Below are 18,520 nucleotides of genomic sequence, written 5' to 3'. Positions count from 1 at the left end.
TGTGATTCATTGGATCCCATGCCTGGAATGGAGAGGACCCTCGAAGAAAGGAGCCCAACCGAACGCATGGGTGAGGAGGAAGATCTGGTAGGACAGAGCTTAAAAAATTTCCCTCTACCATCGAGAGATGGTTTAAAATTGATCTCTAACTCACCCCTTCCCGAGTTTAATGTTGAAATGGTGAAACCTGCCGTAGTGACTATTGAAGCACTATGGGACCTAACTTTTTCAATGCATTCTTCGTTGCAGACGGTTTTATTGAAAAGTGAAGGTGAAATAAAAACTTTGTCTAAAGCCCTGTTGATTCAGGAGCAAATTAATGCCCGACAGTTGTCGGAAACAAAATTGCTTGAAGATAAAATTCTCAAGCTGGAGAACTTGAACAAAGCCACGATTAAGGATAGTAACTTTGTTAAAAAGAAAATGGAAGATCCAAGATGGCCGAATAGACAGGAAGCAGAGATTTTTGCTCCCTAGAATTACTTTCAAATTTCAGCCTTACTTACTTTTTTCTTACCCATAATTCTGAGAGAGCATGCCTAAGCGAAAGGGGAAACCGAGGGGACCTCCTCTCCCTCGGAAAGAGACCCCAGGAACTAGGCAAACATCTATCTCAGCTTTCTTGGCGTCTACACCTGCGGGCGTATCCGCTGCCAGTACGAGGGACAATACTGGCTTGGAGAGCGATTTTTCGCTTAGTCCACTGGGTCCTGCTACCCCACCAATCCCACAAGCTACCGGAGCATTGTTTCCAGAGGCTGGAAGTATAGCGCCCCTGAAGGGAAGGCAGGCTCCGATGGAAACAGCAGCTATGGGAGAAAATTGGGAGGAGAGCCAGCTAATGCGAGCCCCAGAGACTGACGCCGACCAGCAAGCGGAATCTCTGCTTTGCACGGAAGCGCTTCAGCCCCTGAAACGACCGGCCGAAATATCGCTGGAGGCGATATGGACTGCTCTGGAAAACCTTCATAAGGTCTGTACATCCTTTATTACAGTATCATTGAATAATTCTTCTCAAATTAAAGACATGAAAAGCAAAATGGAACTTTTTCTGCTAAACAACTGAATAATGAACAGAATATTTCTAAAATACAAGCTACTCAATCGCAATTGGTGGCTGAAAAATTGTTGATCTCTAGAAAAATTGAGAACTTAGAGAATAACATGAGAAATTTGAACTTACGGATACTCAATTTCCCGGTGTGTGCCATGATTTCGCCGAAAGAGATGTTCTTTAGACTTTTGAAGGAACAATTAAAATATTCTGAAAAGATGTTACCTCCATTACAAAAAGTATTTTATCTACCGGTGAAAAATACTACAGAAACTTCACAAGAGCTTCAATCGAAAGGAGAAACGCCCACACAAGATTTAACGGCTTTCCTGGAGCAATCCAGGGAAGAGATAAAACTGAGATCAACACTACTTGTGACATTTGTCTTCATGCAAGACAAAGAAATGCTGTTAAAGAATTATTTTCAGAAAGCAAATGTAGATTTTCTTGGTGGTAAAATTTCTATATTTCCTGACATATCGAAATGGACTCAACAACGCAGAAAGAAATTTCTAGAAATGAAAACAGAAGTGCTTTCTTTACAGGCACGTTTTCAGCTTCGTTTTCCATGTAAATGCTTAGTAATGTTTAAAGATCGGAAATATATATTCTATGATGATAAACAATTGAATGATTTTCTTAAAGCTCAGAAGGTAGCTAGATTAGCCCATATGTCTTAGCAGAAAATAAATAATGTAGAGCCTGAGATGTTATCAGAAATTGTTTCCTATTATGCCAAGTCCCTTTGGTTTAACTTTGAATCTTGGATCCCCATAATGTGGGCTAAAATCACCAAATGTAATTTTGTGTTCTTCTTGTTATAATTTCTTTTTATTATATTCCACTTATTGGTGTGTTTTGAAAAGATTGTATGTCTGAATATAATTGCAAAATATAAATAAATAATAATTAAAAAAAAGAAAATGGAATACCTTGAAAATCAGCAAAGAAGACTTAATTTGCGGTTTGTCAACTTCCCCAGATCTCCCATTCTTTCAGCGACTGAAATGGTTAAAAGATATTTGCGGGAGGTTCTAGGGATGCCGGGTGAATCTCTCCCACCCATAACAAGGGTAATTTATCTTCAGACTTTAACACCATCTAAACCTGGAGGTGACCATGCTGTTGTGGATGGAGGACTGAACCTGACATCTTTCCTGGAGTCTTCCTTAGAAATCATTACCCAAAGGACAACAGCAGTGGTAACATTTGCTCTTGAAATAGACAGGGAGATGGTACTGAAGTTATTCTTTAAACATTTAGATTCAATGTTTTTTGGCTCTAAAGTTAGGATTTTTCCAGATCTCACAAGAGAGACTCAAGCTAGACGTAGGGCCTTTTTGGCTCTACATCAAAGAACATTAAACCTAGGGGCAACGTTTACCCTTAAATTTCCTTGTATATGTCGCTTTATTTACCAACAGAATAGTTATCAATTTACAGAGCCAAAACAACTCGAGGACTTTTTATGTTCTAAGGAGACTAAGAATGTCATTGTTAAGGTTTAAGGTCCCATATGGACACTGGATGATAGATAGAGAATGTTTTTCGGGAGTGTAATCGTCTGATAAATATTATTTCCTTTGTAATGATATTTTGTATCTTGGATCTAGTTAGATATTTCCAATCTTGAGGTCGATATTTGAAATATTATTTCATTCAATGAGATAACTAAGTTTATCTCAAGAATGTAAACTTTCCTGTTTTTTTATTGCAATTGTTTCTATGTTTCTTTGATAAGATGTATATATTGAAAATTATAAATAAATAAATAAATAAATGAAAAGGAAAGCAGCCTATGGAGTACCTCAAGGATCACCACTATCACCAATGCTCTTCAACATAATTATGATTCCACTGGCCAAGTCCTTAGCAAAGCAAGGCCTCAACCCATTCATCTACGCAGACGATGTCACAATTTACATTTCCTTCAGACGTGACCTAACAGAAATCAACAATGAAATCAAGCTCGGTCTGAATATCATGGATTCATGGGCAAACTCATTCCCACTGAATACTGAAAAAACACGTCTCATCCTCTCATCTCAACATAGTAACATAGTAGATGACAGCAGAAAAAGACCTGCATGGTCCACCCAGTCTGCCCAACAAGATAAACTCACGTGTCATTTTTTGTGTATACCTTACCTTGATTTGTACCTGTCTTTTTCAGGGCACAGACCGTATAAGTCTGCCCAGCACTATCCCCACCTCCCAACCACCTGCCCCGCCTACCACCACTGGCTCTGGCACAGACCGTATAAGCCTGCCCAGCACTATCCCCACCTCCCACTACCGGCTAAGCTTCTGGGGATCCCTTCTTTCTGAGGAGGATTCCTTTATGTTTATCCCACGCATGTTTGAATTCCGTTACCGTTTTCCTCTCCACGACCTCCCGCAGGAGGGCATTCCAAGCATCCACCATTCTCTCCGTGAAAAAATACTTCCTGACATTTTTCTTGAGTCTGCCCCCCTTCAATCTCATTTCATGTCTTCTCGTTCTACTGCCTTCCCCTCTCCGAAAAAGGTTTGTTTGCAGATTAATACCTTTCAAATATTTGAACGTCTGTATCATATCACCCCTGTTTCTCCTTTCCTCCAGGGTATACATGTTCAGGTCCGCAAGTCTCTCCTCATACGTCTTGTAACGCAAATCCCATACCACTCTCGTAGCTTTTCTTTGCACCTCTTCCATTTTTTTTCACATCCTTCACAAGATACAGCCTCCAAAACTGAACACAATACTCCAGGTGGGGCCTCACCAACGTCTTATACAGGGGTATTAAAACCTCTTTATTAAAACATAACATGTACAAACCCACAACCTTAATCACCCAGGAACACACCCTCCCCATTTCAGACAGCCTGAAAATACTCGGCGTCACAATTGCCCGCAACCTCAAATTCGAGAACCAAGTGAACTCCACAACAAAAAAAATGTTCCATTCAATGTGGAAACTTAAGCTCATAAAACCTTTCTTCCTGAGGGAAATATTCCACAGCTTAATACAATCAATGGTACTAAGTCATGCAGACTACTGCAACACAATCTATGCTGGATGCAAAGAACAACTCTCTAAGAAACTCCAGACAGCTCAAAACACAGCAGCCAGGCTTATATTTGGCAAATCGTGATTCAACAGTGCCAAACCCCTCTGAGAAAAACTGCAATGGCTTCCAATCAAAGAACGTACTACTTTCAAAATCTGTACCCTGGTCCACAAAATCATCTACGGCCAAGTCCCAGGATACATGACAGGCCTTATAGACCTCCCATCCAGAAATACAACTAGATCATCATAACCTCCATTATCCAAACTGCAAAGGACTTAAATACAAAGCAACCTATGCATCCAGCCTCTCCTATATAAGCACACAACTATGGAACACACTGCCAAAAAATGTGAAAACAACATACGACCATCTAAACTTCAGGAAATCACTAAAAACCTACTTGTTCAAAAATGCATATGCCACCGACCCAACATAAATACCCACACTCTGCAACAAAGCAAAAACAAAGCTCGTAATGGACACTTTATAACCTTCACTCTCCTCAACCCCCTCTGTATCTGAAACACATGTATCTTACTCGTCCACAATATCACCTTGTAATTGTTTCTTTTACCGGACCTGGCACACGCCTTCTCGGTATTATGTAAGCCACATTGAGCCTGCAAACAGGTGGGAAAATGTGGGATATAAATGCAACAAATCCTTTGGAGCAAGATTACTACTACTACTACTTAACATTTCTAGAGCGCTACTAGGGTTACGCAGCACTGTACAAAATAAACAAAGAAGGACGGTCCCTGCTCAAAGGAGCTTACAATCTAAGTACACTCATTTGTCTCATGCACACTCCACTCAGTCTCACATAGACTATTTGTTAATCTCAGACGCTCATATCATTAGTGGCTCAGTCAGAGATCGGCCCATATGGAATCTCAGACCACACACTGGTCTGGATGAAGTGGCGATTCAATCTTGGTCAAAGGGGTTCACCTCAGTGCAGGTTACCCTTGTGGTTATATCATGATACAGGGTTTCAGGATTTCTTGCTGCTTAAATGAAGAGAGTACCAGCAGCAAAATGCAGAATTTGAGCAACAACCTATTTTGAATAGGGAGGCTGCAAAAAGCTGTATTACGAGGTGAAATTATTAGCTGTCACAAAAGGAAAACTAGAAACCAGGAGATTTTGAGATTGGAGCAACAAGTCCGTATAGCATGCCAGCATTTTGGGGAGTCTTCCATAGAAGTGGACAGCATCTTTTGGAGTTGCAAACAATGCTAAATGAATTATTACATCACTAGGCGAATAAATCTCTTATTATAAGTACCATCTATATCGATACGGCAACAAAGGAGGGAAATTGCTTGCCAGGTTAGCGTCAAAAAAGGAGGGTCCATGGAGGGTGGTTACTTTGCAAGATGGTATGGACAGGCAGCTCCACACTCATCATGAGATCAGTGTTTGTTTTCAGGCACATTTTGAGCGTCTCTATGCAGCACCAGAAGAGGAAAGATTGCAGGGAGAGCAATATTTAGAGGAGCTTTCTTTACCTAGTTTGTCATCGGGTGAACGAGAGCTTTTTGAAGCCCCTGTAGCTCATGGAGATGTAGTTTGCGCATTACAGCAGTGTTCACTGCTTAAAGCACCTGGATCTGATGGTTTTAAACAGAGTTTTATAGGCTCATGGAAAGAGACGCGAAAGGGCCATGCGATTATAGAGTAAGACTTTCTGCCTGGTGAGTTAAATCTTGCTCATATAGTAGATTTTCCCAAGTCAGGGAGAGATCCATTGTTACCAAATTCATAAAGGCCTATATTCCTTTTGAATTTTGAGACCAGGCTACTAGCGAAAATCATGTCAAATGGGCTGTCGAGAGTGCTTTTGTTGCTTATTCATGAAGCTCAAGTGGGATTTGTTAAAGGCCGATCAATAGTTAAGAACATTTATAAATTCCTCACCTCTTTAGAATACTGGGAGCAGACTGTTCAGTCATCCCTGTTAATCAGCTTCAACACTGAGAAAGCATTTGATAAAGTTTGTTGGGATTTTCTTTTTGCTGTGTTGAAATCTTACGGATTTGGGGAACCGTTTTGTTCATACTATCCGTACTTTGTATACTAATCCAAGGGCTAGGATTTGTGTCAATAAGGTTAGGTCAAATTGTTTTCCAATTATTTGCAGGATGAGGTGGGTTTGCCCACTTTGTTTATCCTATCCATTGATTCAAAACATTTATGATAATACTGACATTAAGGGTGTTGAGATAAGTTCCCAGATTATTACGTTAGTGGCTTTTGCCGATGATCTACTTATTTCCTGTACCTGTATAGATCTTTGGACACCCTTTTACAGTGTTTTATTGTCACGCCCCTTACCTCCTCCTCGTCTGGGCTCTCCGGCGGTGTGGGGACACTCACCATCTCTACGGGTCCGGCACTTCGGGGCAGTGCTGCGCCCTTCCATGGCCCTTTCCAGCGCTGTCCCCCATGCCGCCCTGCCTGCGGTCGGATCAGCGCACTTCCTGAGGAACTTCAGAGGTCGCTTGCGACCGCCAACCCGCCTTCCTGCTCCACAGGCGGGCTTCTGCGCCCCTCCCCTCACTGCCTTCCTGACCTATCAAGCTCTCCTTCTCCAGCTGCCTCGTGTTGACGTCAGACGCCTGCACTACTTCAGGAAAGCTTTCCTCTGTGTTATTGCTTCGGCTTCTAGTTGGTAAGTGTTTATCTTCAATGTGTTCTGCCTGTGTACCTGGTTCTTGCCCTTCCTTGTACCTGGATTACTCTCTTGTCTGCTGCCTGCCTGTAAGACCTTGCTTGTACCTGGATCTCTCCTTTGCCAGCTGCCTGCCTGTTAGACTGTTGCCACTCCCTTCTACTCTCCTCCGGCTGATTTCCTCAGCGCCCCTCTCATCTTCTCTCTATGTAAGTCCTGTTGGCTGTCCACACCTGGGGGGCTCAACCCCCGGGGAACGGCGGTCACCGCAGGTGAACCTCGGGGTTGCTTGGCCGCCAAGCAGAGTCATGGTGCGTATCCTCACATTCAGCAGTGCTCCATTTGGTACAAAGAACTCACAAACCTGACATTTATGGAATATGGGGATTTTGCCAGTTTCAAGCTGAATCTTCAGAAATCAGAGGCTTTGCCCTCAAAGGGCTCAGTTAAGAGATTGTGCGGTGCTGCATTTTCTCTATGCTGGGCGGATTAAATTTTTCGGTACTTGGGGATTTGGCTTGGGATGCAGATTAGAGATTTGTATAGTGAATATCAACAAATTGTTACAGGATACCAGGCATCAACTGGAGAGTTGGAAGCCCTTACCTCTTTCATTGAGGGGGCACATTAACTTGTTTTGCAAGGTCCTGTTTCCCAAATGGCTGTATGTTTTTCAAATTCTTCCCCTTCGTTTGCTTAAGAAGCATTTTATCAGCCTTTCAAGGCTGGTTTATAAAATTCTGTTAGGTTGGAAAGAAGCTTAACTGGCTCTTGGGTAATTGCGAGTCTTGGTCTCCCTAATTTTAAGTTGTATAATCAAGCGTGCTTGACATGGTATCTATGTGACTGGTGACAGAACTATACACCTTATTCATATCAGACTGCATGTTTTTGCTCCATATCATTTTAACTCTTTGTTACAGGTACAATACAGGACGCGTCCGAGATTTTGGGGACATAGTGTCATTCTTCAGCCAATGAGGGAAGTGTGGAGGGCTCTGGTCCGGTGGCTGGGAGGGGATCCGATGGTTACTGATCAATTAACCATTCGGGGGAATCTACAGTTTCCACAGAGTTCAGATAATACATTTTTTGTTCGGTGTGAAGCCAGGGGTTTATCCCCTTTGGAGCATGTGCTTACCCAGAATGGTGTCCTGAAAACTTTAGATGAGCTTCTCAGTCCAGTGAGAAGAGAGTAGGAGGATCAGTTCACATATTGTCTGCTAAAACATTATGTTCACAATTTAAACGGTGAGGCTTTGGGGCTTCAGGTGGGAGAGAGATTGAGAGCTTCTTTTTGGTATCTATCCTGAAGGAAAAATTGTCTATATCAGGAATTCGTAAAGCACTCATAGGCGTAGTTTGACTGTTTCATTTGGGGGGGGCAAAGGATGGGGCGGAGCATATTAGCATATTCATTTGCATATATGTATATATGCAAATGATATGCTAATATGGCGGAAGGAAGGAAAAAAGAGCTGGCTTTTTGGGGAATAACCATAATGAATAATATGTATGAGATATCAAGCCAGCTCTTTCTCACTTCCTTCCTTCTTTCCTCCTAAAAGGTTTGTGCGCCTACAATGCAGCTTAGTAAATGGGGCCTTCAGTTTGTACCTGAGGCATCTAAATTTCTGCCTGAAAAATAAAACAGGTCAATTATTTTTTAAGCTTTTTCCAAAAAAAAAAAAAAAAAATTAGGCTGATTTTTCAAATGGTTTTAACCATAACCATGTCACTGTCGGACACTTTGGAATACACTAAAGGGTTAATGGTGTATTCAAACATTTACTTTAAATAACCTGGTTACATTTTCCTTTGTCAGAACACTGCCTGAGACACATGTTTAATATAAAAGAGTAACTCACCCTGGAAAGTATGCTCACATTTGGTCAAATACCAAGAAGATCAGAGTTCTAGAATAATTAGTGTCCTGAAAGCATTCTGTTTTGATTAGTATTCATGTGCCTGTTATTTGAACACAGACACAAGCCAGTTTGAAGGGATTTTGTTTCTGCTAAACAGCCTTGGGGATTATTGATCTGAAAAAAAAAAAACCACACAAAGGAGAGAGCGATTGATTTACATGGAAATGAGTTTCACGGGCCGGCCAGTGACAATCTTATCTGTCCCATCGCAATGACTGTGACTTGCTGACATCATCGCCTCATTAGAATGCGGAGGATGAGAGCCTGCAACACAGCGATGACCGGTCCGGCTCAGCAACCAAACTGGCAATTATCCTCCACGAATACTTCCTTCTTTAAATGCCTTGTGCATGCTGAGCAAATTGGAGATCATCCTGCTGCCTTTGAGGGTCCTTTAGTAAAGCCCAGCTCTTTGAGTGAGAGTGTGGGGGGGGGGGGGGGGGGGATTGGTAGAGAGTCGGCTGGATTCATCTGGATTATTGCAAGCTGATACGGTGGGGAAGAGAGAACAAACCCTTGGAACAGTAGGAGGCAGCTTAAAGTAAGAGAAAGCAGGACTCACGTTTGTCCAACTAAGGGTTTCTAAGGCGGACTTAACTTTTTGCAACTGCGTTTGATGCATGCATCTGTTGGAGCGTTTTTTGAGAAAGCCCACTGCTGTTTTCAAGAAAGCAACTAGTTAAGCGAGAGAGGAAAAGCAACACGATGCTTTCTTATGCAGCTGGTGCTCTCGAGAGGAGCTGGCAAAAAGAAGAGCAGGAACTGTACAAAGAGCGGGGGGCAGGGAAGCGAAGCGAAGCGGATGGAGAGACGAGCGTGCCTGCTTTTGTTTTTTTTTTTTACTACTGGCGCCAGGCGTCGGCGTCGTTTGGGGGGGCATTGCCCCCCTCGCCCCCCCCCCCCCAGTCTACGCCCATGAAAGCACTTAATATGAAGGTGGGAGGGAAAGATCTGGGGTTGGTGCATGGTAAATGGGAACAAGACGTCAGTCATACCTTAGCAGATTAGGATATGTTATTTGCTCTGCGAGGCATTCCCTGAGTGGTTGCTGCAGCTACTCTGCAGGAGACACATTACAGTTGAGTCGGGCTGGTACTGCCGGTATTTGTTGCAAATATATAGACAGTTGAATTTAAATCTGTGCTTAATATTGGTGTCTAATGTTCTAGGTGACCTGATTGTGGATCCCCAGAAGAAACGTTAAGAAACGGGTGCTTGTAGGGGTCTAAGTTTTTGAGATAAGTGTCACCGAACGTGCAGAGTTTATTTTGATATTGCTGCTGTGGATACATTCTTGATTATGAAATTGATTATGTAGAGGAAAGATAAGCACAGTTTGTGTTAACATGCACAAAAATATTACATTAAACATTACTACTATTACTACTTGACATTTCTATAGCGCTACTAGGTTTACGCAGCACTGTACAGTTTAACAAAAAGGACAGTCCCTGCTCAAAGGAGCTTACAATCTAAAGGACGAAATGACAAGTTGGGGCAGTCTAGATTTCTTGAATAGTAGTTAGGTGCCAAAGGCGACATTGAAGAGATGGGCTTTGAGCAAGGATTTGAAGATGGGCAGGGAGGGGGCCTGGCATATGGGCTCAGGGAGTTTATTCCAGGCATGGGGTGAGGCGAGGCAGAAAGGGCAGAGCCTGGAGTTGGCGATGGTGGAGAAGGGTACTGAAAGGAGGGATTTGTCTTGAGAGCGTCAAAAAATAGTTTATCATGTTTTTGGCAAGGATTATTTTGACCCATGATTACACTGATCGCTGAAAGTTAAAACATTGTAATCTGCCAACGGCAGGGACAGGTGGAATCCTTTGCGATGTCTGAGGTCTTTTTCTCCTGCCTATATAGTATGTCTGTCTGTTACATACTGGTTCACCTTTGGGTGCTTTCTAAGTCTGACGGTGAACCTTTATAGCCATTTTTTGAAGGTTAACCAATTAGACAGAGCTTCAAACATTGGGATATTGTCATACCAATATGATTTTTAAAATAAATTTGAAGTATGGAATCTTACAGTGTTTTCAGTAAGAGTAAACCTTCAAATGAATCCTTCTGGATTTCTTCTAAATCATTGTCCTTAAGAATTCTAGGAAAAGAAAGCATATTTGGTTTTAGTCCTTTTTAAGTCCAGTGCCTTCATATATAACAACACGGTAAAATAAATGTCATAACAAATGAATTTCTTCAGCCCACCCAGTTGCCCTGTCAAAGAACACATCAGAGCCTTGATGTAGTTTCATGTTAACTGGCTATGACTCCTATTCTTAAAAACTTGATGCACTCATATAAGCTTTGTACATGAGTCTATTCTATATTTTGGCTAATACTCCATGTGATTGAACATATAAGGTTCTATAACACTCAAACAACCATCTCCCTATCCATCTCCCCTGCTCTGATCCTTCTTGCCTATGTCAAGGCCTGTATGCTTCCGGTATCATTTCAGCCATCTCACAGTTTGAACAATGTGGAGTCCCATAATCTCATACAGGGCTGGCAGCTCCCATGAGCCAAAGCGCAAGAAAGCTGGAGAGGCACCTGGTTGTTAGAAGAGAGTTGAAGGCTCCTGCAAAGGTTGGAAGGAAGGTTGTGTGCACCTCCACCCACCCCCATCCTTTTTCATCTACCAACTATTCAGTGTATCTGTTTAAAGCATGCTTAAATTCTAACAGATTTTGGTTGCTAATATCTTTTCTGATAGGCTCAACCAGATACCCATTACCATTTAAATAAGTATTTTTTCTATTTTTCTCCCACCTTGAGCTATGTGGTTGTGTACCCAGCAGTGAAAATTAAGATGTGGAAGAAAATGGTGAAGTTTGATCTTACTGCTAATTTCCTTTCCTTGAGACCTGTTGGATGAAAGCAAGTAACACTGACTTTTAGTAATGTCATCACCAGTATAAAGATTGGAACTTGCCAGAAAAATTTTGACAAAGGAGAATTGACCACAAATCCCACAAACATTAAAACTAATCATACCGCCCCATAGGAGGAGGAGAGTACTTAGAATCAACTTTGCCATTAAACTGCACCCCTAGCTCAACTCTTCATTTATAGTCAACTAGCCGTTATGCCCGTTAAAACGGGCGAGATTTCCAGCTACCCTCCTCGCCGCCGCTCCCTCCCCACTCCGTGCCAGGCCCCCTGCACTGACCTGACAGCGCCTCTCACCTCCGTGTGAAAGCTCTGCAGGCAGCAGCAGATCGCTCTGCTGCCTGCAGCGCTTCCACACGGAGGTGAGAGGCGCTGTCAGATTAGTGCAGGGGGCCCGATACAAAGGGGGGCGGGAGCAGCGGAGGGGATTGGGGGGAGGGTGGAGGTTGGTGCGCGCGATGTTCATTTCCAGGCTCCAGTGGCAGCGTCAGCGTCCGACAGTCTGACTCCGTTTCCCTCTCTGTTCCACCCTCTGACGTCATCACATCTTGATGCGAGGGCGGGACAGAGAGGGAAGTCTCTACTGCGCATTTGCAGGTGAGTCAGTCACTTGCCATTTATATGTTTGATTATTCTAATTAGGACTATTAGAGTTTTAATTATATTTAATTAGTTTCTAAGAAGCAAATTACAAATTACACCATATAAGCTTAAGGCTCTTTAAATTCATCTGATATCCCTAGTACCTTAAGAAGTTTTAATTAAACAAGTCTATAATACTAAGATGCAGACAATGCGGAAAATTTCAAAATGTCGGATTCGGGCCAAAAACATCCCAATCGCAGGCCCTCCCCGGGGGAGCTACAAGATTCTCTTACCTCACCAGACCGAGTCCCAGAGATCCGGTCACGCTGCACAAACAGAAGGAAGCCTCAGAATCGCAGCGCTAACAAGCGTGTCACTGTTTTTTTTAACGCTGTGAGGAAAGTTAGAGGCAACAGCTACAGAGGCACTCCGGAGGTTCAGTAGAGTAGGAAAGGCAGGGAAAGGACGAACCAATGTGCCTGCATCCACATAGAAGAGTGTGGGAAAGGCAGGGAAAGGGCAAACCTATGTGCCTTTAAAGTGGGCACCACCAGCCACAACACCCCTGCTACAACTGGCCAAAGCACAGGAGCCACCCCAGGCAGATTTCTGAAGGAGCTGAATAAGCTGCGTCCACCCTGCTGGGGAGCTAGAAAATACTGAGAGGCAGATGGAGCTAGCTGGCCAAGAGGCACTATGGTTTTTCAGTGCTCTCTATCTCCCCCTGCTGGTAGGTGGACACAACCCATTCGTAATGGATTCATCTGCTTGATGACAAGGAAATCTTTTTTGAGATGCGGCGACCAGAATTGAACACAATATTCGAGGTGCGGTAGCACCATGGAGCGATACAAAGGCATTATAACATCCTCATTTTTGTTTTCCATTCCTTTCCTAATAATACCTAACATTCTATTTGCTTTCTTAGCCGCAGCAGCACACTGAGCAGAAGGTTTCAGCGTATCATCAACAACGACACCTAGATCCCTTTCTTGGTCTGCGACTCCTAACATGGAACCTTTCATGACATAGCTATAATTCAGGTTCCTCTTTCCCACATGCATCACTTTGCACTTGCTCACATTAAACGTCATCTGCCATTTAGATGCCTAGTCTTCCAGGTCTTGTAAGGTCCTCTTGTAATTTTTCACAATCCTACCACGATTTAACGACTTTGAATAACTTTGTGCCATCAGCAAATTACCTCACTAGTTACTCCCATCTCTAGGTCATTTATAAATATGTTAAAAAGCAGCGGTCCGAACACAGACCCCTGGGGAACCCCACAAACTACCCTTCTCCATTGAGAATACTGACCATTTAACCCTACTCTCTGTTTTCTATCGTTTAAACTAGTTTTCAATCCACAATAAAACACTACCTCCTATCCCATGACTCTCCAATTTCCTCTGGTCTTTCATGAGGTACTTTGTCAAATGCCTTCTGAATATCCAGATACACAATATCAATCGGCTCACCTTTATCCACATGTTGGTTCACCCCTTCAAAGAAATGTAGTAGATTGGTGAGGCAAGATTTCCCTTCACTAAATCCATGTTGACTTTGTCTCATTAATCCATGCTTTTGAATATGCTCTGTAATTTTGTTTTTAATAATAGTCTCTACCATTTTGCCTGGCACCGACATCAGACTCACTGGTCGATAATTTCCCAGATCTCCTCTGGAACCTTTTTAAAAAATCGGTGTTACATTGGCCACCCTCCAATCTTCCGGTACAACGCTCAATTTTAAGGATAAATTACATATTACTAACAATATTTATTTATTGCATTTGTACCCCACATTTCCCCACCTATTTGCAGGCTCAATGTGGCTTATATAGTACCGTTAAAGGCGTTTGCCCAGTCGGTGGATAACAAATACAAAGTTGTATAGTGATTGTATGAGGTATTGTATAGTGATCGTATGAGTTTAAGTAGAGGCTGCATAAGTTGTTTTGTATTTCAGTACTTTCTTGAACAATCTCTTTGGTACTTGCTCTTACAATATACTACCACATAAACGCTAACAGGAGCAAGTTCTTACTCTATTCGAATAACTGCAATGTTATAGAGGAAAAGACTTCAGACTCTCGGTCACAGCTGCTAGCACTTAAAACTAAAATAGCTGACCGCTCGGCTCTGCGTGTCTGATCATCAGTTCACGCTGGCGAGAATCCTCATTAGTCATAAAAACCTCTTGCACACCGGTATATCAATTCCATATGTTTGCTCGTTGTGTGACAACTCTGAAAATACTTAGCTGTGGTTTTGTGCTGGGGCAAATCCAACTAGTCCGTACCCGACGGCGAGCTCCCGCTTCGCTCTTTGCTTCTTAAGGAGCCGGACTAACTAGCCCTTCTCAGCACCTACAACAATATAGCATAATATAATTAAATCAGTTATCTTCTGTTAGAGGAGAGTAATCGAAAAACTCACATACTCAGGGAACGAAGGAGCACCTTCCAAGACCACCAGCTTTCATCATTGTAATTGCTCCTGCTAAGCAGGAAGTATTTATACTACTTCCTGTACGTTCTAAACCTCCCATGTTGCAGGGCTAAATTTAAAGGGCAATACTCTGGCCTTGATCTCGTAAATCTTAAAGGAACGCTTTCCACTCTACTCTACTATTTAAACCTTCTGGCATTAAGGATCTAAGTCTATAGATCCAACGCTGTTCTCTTTGTATTAGCATATTTCAGTACTTTGCAATTTGGGTAGTGTAGGTTTAGGAAGGATCTTGATGATTTGACTTTGCTTCTTATTGGTAAGTCTATGAGGTCTGTCATGTATTCTGGGACTACGCCATATATGATTTTGTGGACTAAGGTGCAGATTTTGAAGATGATCTGTTCTTTGATTGGGAGCCAATGCAACTTTTCTCAGAGGGGTTTGGCACTTTCGAAGCGTGTTTTGCTGATCATCAGCCTGGCTGCTATATTTTGGGCGGTCTGGAGTTTTTTTTATGAGCTGTTCTTTGCAGCCCGCATAAATTGCGTTGCAATAATCTGCATGGCTTAGGACCATTGATTGTATTAGGTATCGAAAAGTTGCTCTTGGCAAGAAAGGATTTAATCGTTTGAGCTTCCACATTGAATAGAACATTTTCTTTGTTACAGAGTTTACTTGATTGTCGAAGGTAAGGTTGCGATCGAGTGCGACACCGAGTATTTTGAAACTGTCCGAGGTAGGGAGGGTATGTCCTGGAGTATTTATGGTTGTGGGTTTGTATTTGTTATATGGAGAGGAGAGGATGAGGCAATGTGTTTTTTCGGTGTTCAGTTTCAGTTGGAATGAGTTTGCCCAGGAGTCCATGATGTTGATTTTGTTGGTTATTTCTGTCAGATCATGTCTGAAGGGGATGTATATTGTAACATCATCTGCGTAAATGAATGGGTTAAGGCCTCGGTTGGATAAGGACTGTGCCAGTGGAATCATCATCATGTTGAAGAGTATTGGTGATAATGGTTATCCTTGAGGTACTTCGCAGACTGCTTTCCACGGTGGTGATATGTTTGACTTTGATTTTACTTGATAAGTTCTGGTGGTTAGAAAGCCTTTAATCCTGTTAAGTACGTTTCCTTCAATCCCGAAGAGGCCTAGTATTCTTAGTAGTACGTGGTGGTTTACTATGTCGAATGCGCTCGACATGTCGAACTGGAGGAGGAGTATGCTTTTGCCTGGCAAGCTCATTTTTCAGTTCTATCAGTACTCTGGGATGAATAACATCCGGTCCAGGAGATTTGCTACTCTTCAGATTGTAGAACTGCCCCATTACATCCTCCAGGTTTACAGAGAATTCATTAAGTTTCTCCGACTCGTCAGCTTCGAATACCATTTCCGGCACCGATATTCCATCCAAATCTTACTTGGTGAAGACCAAAGCAAAGAATTCATTTAATCTCTCTGCTATGGCTTTGTCTTTCCCGATCGCCCCTTTTACTCCTCGGTCATCTAGCGATCCAACCAATTCTTTTGCCGGCTTCCTGCTTTTAATATACCTAAAAAAAAATTTTACTATGTGTTTTTGCCTTCAACGCAATCTTTTTTTCGAAGTCCCTCAGCCTTCTCTATCAGCGCTTTGCATTTGAATTGACATTCCTTATGCTGTTTCTTATTATTTTCAGTCAGTTCCTACTTCCATTTTCTGAAGGATTTTCTTTTAGCTCTAATAGCTTCCTTCACCTCACTTTTTAACCACGCCGGCTGTCGTTTGGTCTTCCGTACTCCTTTTTTAATACACGGAATATATTTTGCCTGGGTTTCCAGGATGATGTTTTTGAACAGCATCCACGCCGGATGTAAACTTTTGACCCTTGCAGTCGCTCCTCTAAGATTTTTTTTTCACCGTTCTTCTCATTTTATCATAGTCTCCTTTTTAAAAGTTAAATGCTAACGTATTTGATTTCCTATGTATACTTACTTCAAAGCTAATATCAAATCCGATCATATTATGATCACTGTTATCAAGCAGCCCCAGCACCATTACCTCCCACACCAGATCATTCGCTCCACTAAGGACTAGGTCTAGAATTTTTCCTTCTCTCGTTGGCTCCTGTACCAGCTGCTCCATAAAGCTGTCCTTGATTTCATCAAGGAATTTTACCTCCCTAGCGTGCCCCGATGTTACATTTACCCAGTCAATATCGGGGTAATTGAAATCACCCATTATTATTGTGTTGCCCAGTTTGTTTGCGTCCCTAATTTCCTTTAACATTTTTGCATCCGTCTATTCATCCTGGCCAGGCAGACGGTAGTACACTCCTATCACTATCCTTTTCCCCTTTACACATGGAATTTCAATCCACAGTGATTCCAAGAAGTGTTTTGTTTCCTTCAGAATTTTTAATCTAATTGATTCAAGGCTCTCATTAATATACAATGCTACCCCTCCACCAACTCGATATAATTTGTACCCTGGTATGACAGTGTCCCACTGGTTATCCTCCTTCCACCAGGTCTCAGAGATTACTACTACTACTTAACATTTCTAAAGCACTACTAGGGTTACGCAGCGCTGTACAACTTAACATAGAAGGACAGTCCCTGCTCAAGGAGCTTACAATCTAAAGGACAAATGTACAGACAATCAAATAGGGGCAGAGATGCCTATTATATCTAATTTTTCATTTAGTGCAATATATTCTAACTCTCCCATCTTATTTTTTAGGCTCCTGGCATTCGCATATAGACATTTCAAACTATGTTTGTTGTTCCTATTTACGTCATGCTTAGTACTTGACAGTATTAATTTGCAATCTTTTATCTGATTTTTATTTAAGGACACCTGATCTATTGTGGTCTCTTTTGCAACCTCACTATCAGGATACCCTATCTTCCCTGTTTTGGTGATATCTTTGAAAGATACCTTATCCCGAACCATGCGCTTTAGAGCGACTGTCGGCCTTCCCCCTATTTCTAGTTTAAAAGCTGCTCTATCTCCTTTTTAAATGCCAATGCCAGTAGCCTGGTCCCACCTTGGTTAAGGTGGAGCCCATCCTTTCGGAATAGGCTCTCCCTTCCCCAGAATGTTGCCCAGTTTCTTACAAATCTAAAACCCTGCTCCCTACACCATCGTCTCATCCATGCATTGAGACTCCAGAGCTCTGCCTGTCTCTTGGGCCCTACGCGTGGATCTGGATTTAAGCTTTCTGCCTAAGAGCCTAAATTTGGCTTTCAGAACCTCTCTCCCACATTTTTCCTATGTCATTAGTACCCACATATACCAAGACAGCCGGCTCCTCCTCAGCACTCTTTCTTCCGTAAACAGCGCAGTATCCACTCCATTCCCTGATATTCCCTCAGTAGCCAACCGTGGTCCTTCACCAGAATTTTCCTCCATGAACACTGAAGAGAAGTAATTGTTTAGCACATTCGCTTTATCCTCCTCACTCTCCAGATAGCCATTCTCATTATCTTTCAGTCTCGCAATTCCATTCCTGTTTTCTCCAATATATCTGAAAAAGGTTTGGTCACCTCTCTTTACATCTTTAGCCATTTCTTCTTTCACTCGCGCTTTCGCTATCCATATTTCTCTCTTCACTTATTTGAGTTTAATCCGATAATCTTTTCCATGATCCTCTCATTGTGTTCTTTTGTATTTCTTGAACAAACCCTCTTTTGCTCTTATTTTTTCAGCTACTTGTTTGGAGAACCACATAGGCTTCCTGTTTCTCTTGTTTTTGTTTACTTTCCTCGCGTAAAGATCAGTCACAATATTTATAGCAGCCTTTAGCTTTGACCACTGATTTTCCACTTCTCCTACACCTTCCTACACAAACATCTCCTTCTTCAGGTATTCACCCATTTTATCAAACTCAGTACGTCTGAAATC

General features: G+C 42.3%; 1 protein-coding gene across 1 annotated transcript in view; it reads right to left on the bottom strand.

Annotated features, from left to right (window-relative positions):
• LOC115482024 (MATH and LRR domain-containing protein PFE0570w-like) overlaps positions 1 to 10,790 on the bottom strand; it is a 351,267-nt gene extending 340,477 nt beyond the window's left edge. Inside the window, exon 1 of the mRNA XM_030221566.1 lies at positions 10,737 to 10,790. The gene's annotated coding sequence lies outside the window, so the exon portion shown is untranslated. The remainder of the gene's footprint in view (positions 1 to 10,736) is intronic.
• Positions 10,791 to 18,520: the final 7,730 nt, after the last annotated feature.

The sequence above is a fragment of the Microcaecilia unicolor genome, chromosome 12 (assembly GCF_901765095.1).
Source record: "Microcaecilia unicolor chromosome 12, aMicUni1.1, whole genome shotgun sequence".
In the NCBI taxonomy this organism is placed as follows: Eukaryota; Metazoa; Chordata; class Amphibia; order Gymnophiona; family Siphonopidae; genus Microcaecilia; species Microcaecilia unicolor.
This window is presented reverse-complemented; position numbering and strand designations above follow the sequence as displayed.